General features: G+C 42.6%; 1 pseudogene across 1 annotated transcript; it reads right to left on the reverse strand.

Annotated features, from left to right (window-relative positions):
- Positions 1-4,040: 4,040 nt before the first annotated feature.
- Positions 4,041-6,387, reverse strand: LOC309620074 (heat shock cognate 71 kDa protein pseudogene; annotated as a pseudogene). Its single transcript has one exon. The product of its transcript is annotated as a heat shock cognate 71 kDa protein pseudogene (transcript).
- Positions 6,388-7,596: the final 1,209 nt, after the last annotated feature.

Consider the following 7,596-nt stretch of genomic DNA (forward strand, 5'->3'; position numbering starts at 1 on the left):
GCCTTTAAGGCATCAAAGCACCTTCATCTCTAAGACTCCTTTTTCCATTTCTAATGGTTTTGGGAGACAGGAAGAGAAAGATATTAGACCACCACTGTTTACTTCCATGATGTGCAACTAAGATGTCCATGATCAAGATTTGAAACAATACATTCTATTAAGACTCGTGACAAGCACTTCAATTCAGTGTGTATACACGTGCACAAGTGGTTTGGGACAGGATATAGTGAGGGACAGCAAGGTGGCACCGTTCCATTTTGATCTTTTTCCAATAATACTGATGTACAAGTCTGACTCATGAATAACTGTGAGCAGGGAAACAGGAAACGGATGCTGCCTAAGCATTTTTCATTCACCATTAATTGATTTTTCACTCATTCACTCAACAAACACTGAGCACCTCAGATCCTGGTGATGCTGAGCTAAACGAGCAAGGCCTCGTGTCCCACAGAGCTCAGTGACAAGCATTAAGAGGCATCTGGTTTCACTGAAGAATATAATGAACAACGAGAATGTGGTGGCTGAAGTGTTGCCAGATGGTGTCCCCCCTTCAGGTATAAATCGGTTGTATTCGAACTGGTCCTAGAGCCGCAAGGTTCCCCTTGGGTGCTTCTGGGACCATCACGGTTAGGAACTAGTAGAGGCTAAATGAGTAAGACTTTAACTATAGCTGCTCTGCTTTGATGTAATTTATGTACTGGGGTTCCTCACACGATTTCACTTGAAAAAATGATTTTATTAGTTGTGGTAAGCTAAATCATGCTCCCCCCATGATGTCCACATCTCAATCCCTGGAAGCTGTGAATGTTACCTCGTATGGCCAAAGGGATTGGCAGATGTGTTTTAAATTAAGTATCTTGAGATGAGCAAATAATCCTGGATTATCCTGAAAGGACCAATGTAATCACAGGATCCTCAAAAGAAGGAAGCAGGAGGGTCAGACTGAGAAGGAGAGAAGGCAATGTGACAATGGAAGCAGAAGTTTAAGTGTTGCCGCCATGGGACAAGGAATGCGGGCAGCCTCTAGAAGCTGGAATAGGCAAGAATGGATTCTCCCCTAGAGCCTCCAGAAGCCCTGCTGACGCCTGGATTTTAGTCCAGTGAGACTCATTTTACTTTCGACATCCAGAATTGTAAGATAGTAAGTTTGGGTTGTTTTAAACCACTAAGTTTGTGGTGATTTGTTACAGCAACTATAAGAAATGAATACACTAGGATAAAACATGATGTTTGGAGGCCTTTCTAATTAAAGCCAGGTCTCCTTTAACCTAGACGTAGAGAGACATTTTCCCAGGGCAGTGCCTCTCCGTGACTCTTTCTAGGGTCCCTCTATTCCTGGCATTGCAGTTAGAATTCTAGGTATGAGCTACCCAAGTGCCCTAATTTTGAACTAGTTCCACCCCCACCAGCTTCCCCAGGCCAGAAGCTGATTGTCTCTTGCTTTAGGGAGAGGAGAAACCTCCAGTTTCCCCCTCTGTAACAGCACTGACCCACTTCTGCAAGCCATTGCTAGTTAACGATCTGAAAAGGATATGGGAAGGCTTATTGTTCTCCATCTTATTTTCTAACCGGGCTGGATTAACAGCTAATTAGAAATTAATGCTCTGAGTAGGCACTTCTTCTGACTCAGCAGTGAACAAGTCAGCAAAAACTTTAAGTAACCACTTTATTGCCTGCCTCCACTGCAACAGGGTTAACGATTATGAGGCAGGGAACTTAGCCGTCATTGTTTCCCATTGGGATTCTGGCTGTTCTTTCAGTTCCTGAATTTAAAATGAAACAGGAAATAAACAGTGCATGGTAAAAACTTGTTACATAGTGAGGCCGGCAGAGGTTTTCTTCAATGCCTCTTCCCATTTGGAACATCAGGGCAGGGGAGAGGAAGGGTCCGTACGCTGGATATTAGGTGATGGGATTCTAATCCTGGTTTTGCTACCAACTTGCTATGAGTTTAAGTCCCTCAGTTGCCTTATCTGTAAAATTGGGATAGGGAGCTTAATATCAAAGAGTCTGGTCATCTTTGGTAGTCCAAATCAATGGTTCCCAGATTTTTGAATTTCATGGACCAATAACACTTCCCATGAACATTTTGGAGACATACGTAGGATTTACAAAGTTTGACTGCCAAGTGAAGGCAGTTTAAAAAGCTACCACAATAATTTCAAAAAGGAAAAGACATTTTATCACCAAAAAAGTTGGAAGGGCATCATCTCAAAATAGAGAACTGGTCATTATGTTGAATCTTTTTGGCTTTATGGAAACCTCACTCCCTTGTCTATTTTTTTCTCATTTAGATACAGATATAAGAAACATTGTCGGGAATTCCCTGGCGGTCCAGTGGTTAGGACTCTGTGCTTCCACTGCAGGGGGCACGGGTTCGATCCCTGTTCAGGGAACTAGGATCCCACAAGCTGCGTGGCCAAAAAAAAGAAAAGAAAGAAAGGAAAAAAAGAAACATTTTCAAAGATTGGCAAAGTTCCTCAGATCCACTTTTGGGATTCAATGTTCTATGGCACCAAACTTTCTTATTTCTCCCTTAAAGTCACCCTGGGTGGGTGATCTCTTCCGCCAGGCCTGCTTACTGCTACTGCAGTCAGAACCTTGTCAAGGGGAATGCCACTGGGCCTCTTCCTCCCCAGGAGGGAAAGGACATCTACGTCTAAAAGCCTCAGCAGAGAACAAGACAGAGAATAAAGTGGCAAAGGAAGCTGGGTTTGATGAGTCGGAAAAAATCAAACAAACAAATCAAAAGGACACGCATGGCACATCATGCATGCATGCGCATGCATTCTGAAAGAAGAAATCTAGGAAATTTGAAGTTTGGCCTCAGGCATCTGAAGCTGGGTATCGTTCATGTGACTCTGGTTAACACAGAAAAATGCCATACTCCAGATCTCTCTGCCCCTTAGGGAGAGTAGGCATCTCTAAGCATCTCAGCAACTGCTACAGAGATAATCCCACCTCAGAAATCTTGGGGCTGCTTACTGATTCTCAGGATGGATCAGTGGCCAGTGTCGCCACACCATGCTGACTTTTTAAAAAAATAAATTTATTTATTTATTTATTTTTGGCTGCACTGGGTCTTCGTTGCTGCACATGGGCTTTCTCTAGTTGCGGCGAGTGGGGGCTACTCTTCGTTGCAGTGCGCGGGCTTCTCATGGCGGAGGCGTCTCTTGTTGCAGAACATGGGCTCTAGGCACATGGGCTTCAGTAGCTGTGGCGCACAGGCTTAGTTGCTCCAAGGCATGTGGGATCTTCCCGGACCAGGGCTCGAACCCGTGTCCCCTGCATTGGCAGGCAGATTCTTAACCACTGCGCCACCAGGGAAGCCTCGTGCTGACTTTTTCTCTCACGGACTCAGAGAAGTTGGGCGACTTACCCAAAGTCATAGGCTGGTCAGTGGGAAAGCTGAGATCCCATTAAGGACTGCTGAAGTACAATGCCTGCACTCTCTTTTTTTAAAAATTAAGATAACATTGGTTTATAACATTATATAAGTTTCATGTGTACAACATTGTATTTCTACTTCTGTGTACACTACAGTGTGCTCACCACCACAAATTTAGTTTCCATCCGTCACCATACAGTTGATTCCTTTAACTCATTTTGCCCACTCCTCACTACCCATTCCCCTCTGGTTACCACTACAGTAAGTCCCCTCCATACGAACCTTCAAGTTGCGAACTTTCAAAGATGTGAACGCGCGGTCACATGTCCAATCACTTAAGTTGGTTCACGTGTCTGGCGTACACTGTCATGTGTGTGCATCCTCTACAAGTGGTTGTGCTTTTGTGTACTTTACTGTATAGTACTGTATAGAGTACAGTAGTACAGTATCTTTATTTCTTGCCTGTTCACTCTATGCTACCCCCTGTATGCCAGCTGTTGTACTGTACTGTAAGATTAAAAATGTTTATTTTTTGTGTTTGTTTTTTATGTATTATTTATGTGAAAAGTATTGTAAACCTATTACAGTACAGTTCTATATAGCTGATTGTGTTAGTTGGGTACCTAGGCTAATGTGTTTGGTTTAGTTTGGCTTGGTTTGTTGGTTTTTATATTCCATATATGAATGAAATCATATGGTATTTGTCTTTCTCTGACTTATTTTACTTAGCATAATACCCTCAAGGTCCATACATATTGTCACAAATAATGCCTACATTTTTTTTTGCCAATTTTAAATACAGTTTTATTTAAGACATTGCATTTTCCACTTACAGTACAGTGCTTGTAAAGTGCAATGTTATTTCCTTTCCCTGTGCACACATTCCATGTTCAAGTATCAAGAATGCCCAGTTTACTACAGCAGCTCAACTTTAAAACTGCCATGGAATTTGCTACAGATTTGGGTCCTTCAATGTTGTGTGGAACAATGCTACACCTATGCTAGGCTGGCTTAATCAACCTCTTCAATGGTGGGCCCAGAGGAGGCACCACCAGACGGAGGAGCTCCACCACCAGGGAAGCCCCCGGGCATCCCTCCGGGCATGCCTCCTGCGCTCTGGTACAGCTTGGCAATGATGGGGATGCAGACTTTTTCCAGCTCCTTCTGCTGATGTTCAAATTCTTCCTTCTCTGCAGTCTGGTTCTTATCAAGCCAGTTGATTATTTCATTACACTTATCAAGAATCTTCTGTTTGTCCTCATCATTAATTTTGCCTTGAACTTTCTCATCCTCAACAGTAGCTTTCATGTCGAAAGCATAGGATTCAAGAGAATTCTTCGAAGACACCTTATGCCGCTGCTTCTCATCTTCAGCTTTGTACTTCTCTGCTTCCTGAACCATGCATTCAATGTCTTCCTTGCTCAAACGGCCCTTATCATTAGTGATGGTAATCTTGTTCTCTTTTCCTGTGCTCTTATTCACAGCAGAGACATTGAGGATGACATTGGCATCAATATCAAAAGTGACTTCAATCTGAGGAACACCACGGGGTGGGGGGGGGCAGGAGGTATGTCTGTGAGTTCAAACTTGCCAAGCAGGTTGTTATCCTCGGTCATGGCACGCTCACCTTCATAAACCTGAATGAGTACACTGGGCTGGTTGACCGAGTAGGTTGTGAAGGTCTGCGTCTGCTTGGTGGGAATGGTGGTGCTGCACTTGATGAGGACAGTCATGACTCCACCAGCAGGTTCCTTTCCAAGGGAAAGAGGAGTGACATCCAACAGCAGCAAGTCTTGAACATTTTCCGATTTGTCTCCAGATAGAATGGCTGCCTGGACAGCTGCACCATAAGCAATAGCCTCGTCAGGGTTGATGCTCTTATTCAGTTCTTTCCCGTTGAAGGAGTCCTGTAGAAGTTTCTGAATCTTGGGGATGCGGGTTGAACCACCCACCAGGACAATATCATGGATCTGAGACTTGTCTAGCTTGGCATCCCGAAGGGCTTTCTCCACAGGGTCCAGCGTGCCACGGAACAGGTCAGCATTCAGTTCTTCAAATCGGGCATGGGTAATTGAGGTATAGAAGTCGATTCCTTCATAGAGGGAATCAATCTCAATACTGGCCTGGGTGCTGGAAGAGAGAGTGCGCTTAGCACGCTCACAAGCAGTACGAAGGCGACGGACAGCCCTCTTGTTCTCACTGATGTCCTTCTCGTGCTTGCGCCTGAATTCTGCAATAAAATGGTTGACCATCCGGTTGTCAAAGTCCTCTCCACCTAAGTGGGTATCTGTAGATTTGACCTCAAAGATTCCATCCTCAATAGTGAGGATTGCCACATCAAAAGTGTCACCACCTAAATCAAAGATCAGCACATTTCTTTCTGCTCCGACCTTTTCGTCTAAGCCATAGGCAACAGCAGCAGCAGTTGGCTCGTTGATGATTCTAAGTACATTGAGCCCAGCAATAGTTCCAGCATCTTTGGTAGCCTGACGCTGAGAATCATTTAAGTAAGCGGGTACTGTGACAGCAGCATTGGTAACAGTCTTCCCAAGGTAGGCTTCTGCTATTTCCTTCATCTTTGTCAAAACCATGCATGACACCTCCTCTGGATAGAAACTTTTTGTCTCTCCCTTGTATTCTACTTGAACCTTAGGCCTGCCTGCATCATTCACCACCATGAAGGGCCAATGCTTCATATCAGACTGGACAACAGCATCATCAAATCTTCATCCAATGAGGTGTTTGGCATCAAAAACCGTGTTGGTGGGATTCATTACAACTTGGTTCTTTGCAGCGTCACCAATCAATTGTTCGGTATCAGTAAAGGCGACATAGCTTGGGGTAGTTTGGTTCCCCTGATCATTGGCAATTATTTCCACCTTTCTGTACTGGAAGACACCCACACAATAGGTGGTGCCAAGATCAATGCCAACTGCAGGTCCCTTAGACATGGCTGCTGGAGTGCAGGCCCAGGTCCACTGGAGGAGAAAACAGCAATCTGTAAAGCTGCCGCCACATTCAATGAGACCCAATGCCTACATTCTTAACCACGGTTATTTACTGCCTTCCAAATAGTCCAGTTTTACCACAGCAGAGGCTATAAGACGGTTTGGGTTCCCATTCATCAAGAAGGTTTTTTTGATCCAGATAATAGAATGATTATGGTAAAATCTAGGTGAAGGGTAAATGGGAGTCTTTGTAACTATTTCTGTAAGTGTGAAATTATTTCAAAATGAAAAATTAACAAAAAAAAGACTCCCCCAAACTATCACTATTTGTAGATAACATGACTTTATATACAGAAAACCCTAAAGACTCCACAAAAAAAAACTGTTAGAATAAACAAATTTAGTAAACTTGCAGGATACAAAAATCTATATACAAAATCTGTTGCGTATCTATACACTGATAACAAATTAGCAGAAAGAGAAATTAAGAAAACAATCCCATTTATAATTGCATCAAAAAGAATAATATACCTAGGAATAAATTTAACCAAGGAGGTGAAGACCTGCACACTGAAAACTATAAGACAGTAATGAAAGAAATTGAAGAAGACACATATAAATGTAAAGATATTCCATGCTCATGGATTGATAGAATTAATACTGTCAAAATGTCCATACAACCCAACAGACGTAGAGAACAAATGTATGGATATCAAGGGGAAAGGGGGGGCGGTGGGAGGAATTGGGAGATTGGGATTGACATATATACACTATTGATACTATGTATAAAGTAGATAACAAATAAAAACCTACTGTATATAGCACAGGGAGCTCTACTCGATGCTCTGTGGTGACCTAAACGGGAAGGAAATCCAAAAAAGAGGGGATATATGTATACATACACCTGATTCACTTTGCTGTACAGTAGAAACTAACACAACATTGTAAAGCAACTATACTCCAATAAAAATTAATTTTAAAAAATGTCCATACATCCCATACTACAGATGCAATGCAATCCTTGTCAAAATTCCAATGGCATTTTTCACAGAAATAGAATAAACAATCCCAAAGTTTCTATGGAACCATAAAAGACCCTGAATAGCCAAAGCAATCTTAAGAAAGAAGAACAAAGCTGGAGGCATCAAGCTACCTGATTTCAAACTATCTTACAAAGCTATAGTAATCAAAACAGTATAGTATTGGCATAAAAACAGACACAAAGATCAATGGAACAGAATAGAGAGCCTAAAAATAAAG

The sequence above is a fragment of the Balaenoptera borealis genome (assembly GCF_965194805.1).
Source record: "Balaenoptera borealis genome assembly, chromosome: X".
Lineage (NCBI taxonomy): Eukaryota > Metazoa > Chordata > Mammalia > Artiodactyla > Balaenopteridae > Balaenoptera > Balaenoptera borealis.